This window comes from Arachis hypogaea, chromosome 13 (assembly GCF_003086295.3).
Source record: "Arachis hypogaea cultivar Tifrunner chromosome 13, arahy.Tifrunner.gnm2.J5K5, whole genome shotgun sequence".
NCBI classification, from domain to species: Eukaryota; Viridiplantae; Streptophyta; class Magnoliopsida; order Fabales; family Fabaceae; genus Arachis; species Arachis hypogaea.
Genome location: NC_092048.1, coordinates 15,950,233 through 15,951,961, shown reverse-complemented (window position 1 = coordinate 15,951,961; position 1,729 = coordinate 15,950,233). Strand labels below are relative to the sequence as shown.

General features: G+C 35.4%; 1 long non-coding RNA gene across 1 annotated transcript; it reads right to left on the bottom strand.

The window, feature by feature from the left end:
- Window positions 1-340: 340 nt before the first annotated feature.
- Window positions 341-834, bottom strand: LOC140178106 (uncharacterized). Its single transcript, XR_011870348.1, has 2 exons — window positions 684-834; window positions 341-596 (listed from the first exon to the last, which is right to left on the bottom strand). It is a non-coding gene; the product is annotated as an uncharacterized lncRNA (long non-coding RNA).
- Between the last annotated feature and the right edge of the window lie 895 nt (window positions 835-1,729).

The following is a 1,729-nucleotide window of genomic DNA, read 5'->3' as shown; positions in this document are numbered from 1 at the left end:
ATTTTGCTTTCTTTTTATAGGTTTCAAGTGTGAAAATGGACCATTTTATTTTTATTTTTTCAATAATGCTAGGGAACCAAGATGGTTCCAGCAAAAAATCAGTCAAATGTCTCTGGGTGAATTCAAAATCTCTACGTGGATGGTGTTTATGCTAGGTAGGGGTGTAATCGGTTCGGTTTGGTTCGGTTTTGGACCGAAAACCAACCGAACCGACCTGATCGGTCCTCTAATAATACCAACCAATCGGTTGGCTGCGGTTTGATCAACCGAACCGAACCAACTACGGTTTGGTTCGGTTGGTTTTTTCGGTTTTTTTTACACGTATTGATCAGAATTAAAATTATCATAAAATAAAGTTTAAAACCTTCAATAAACTAGAATAACAAGAGTATATCACATCCAAATTCAATACAAATTCAACTTAATTAAACATAAAATAAAGACAACTAAAAATGTCTAGCAAAACAACAAAAATAAACACACTTTAAAGTTTAAACTGAAACAGTCACTTTGTAACAAATAAAAACTAAACAGCCACCATACTTAATCTGAATCCACACCAGACTCATCATCATCTTCTCCGGTTGGTGCAATTTCTACAAAAATAAAACAAAAAAATCAATATAGATTATAAATTATAAACATAAACCATAAAAGGAACTACAAATTTCTTTTTTACATACCTAATTCAAGTTTCTCAAACTCTTCAATAAGCTCCTCAAAATCAGTTGTCATTGGAGAAGCACGAAGCCAATTTTGTGTGCATATCAATGCCTCAACTGTCTTTGGAGTTAAAGAACTCCTATAGTTGTTAAGCACTCTTCCACCAGTGCTAAAAGCGGATTCTGAAGCAATAGTCGAGACCGGCATTGCTAAGACATCTCTAGCTATTTGGGATAAAATAGGATACTTGCTAGAATTTACCTTCCACCAATTCAATATATCAAAAGTATTTTGATCATGAGGCTTCTCTAAACCATCCATCAAATACAAATCCACCTCATTTTTGTTGATGATCTCATGAAAATGCACCTCCTTGAAAAAATCACCAGCCATGTCGCCATCAGGTACTCCCACATCTGATGCACCATCCATTGTTGTTGAAGTAAAAGATCTACCCCCATTATTTGAATTCACATAGCATTCAAACATCTTGGAGAAGGTCTCTTTCACTTTTGCACCCAAAAAATCAGCATCATCCTTATCATATAGCTTTTCAAAGCTAAAGTTCACAAACTTCAACTTGTATCTAGGATCAAGAACCACAGCAATAAAAATCATCTTATTGACCTTTTTTATGTTACCCCAGTACTTGTCATACTTAAGCTTCATCCTCTCAGCCATACTCCCAAGTAATGGATCTCGACTACCACAAGAAGACTTAAACACTCGCAAGATCTTACAAAACTCATGAAAATATTGAGAAGAAGTCACAAGCAAACTACCAGACACACTCTTTATAACATCATGAAAAATTTTCAAGAATTCCATAAAATGTTTTGCATTGTCCCAATCAATATTCATCGGAATCCCACCTTGCATTAGAGCATATTCTGTATCTCTCTCTCCCCTAGCCTCTTGAACACCTTTTGAAACTTCAAACCACTTTCAAGCATGGTGGGGAACATCGAGTTGAACAGTACACTTGTCTTGTATCCTAGCTTCCTTAATGAAATTTTTGAACCTATTCATACGACTAGGGGAAGCACGCACATATCTAATAGCATTT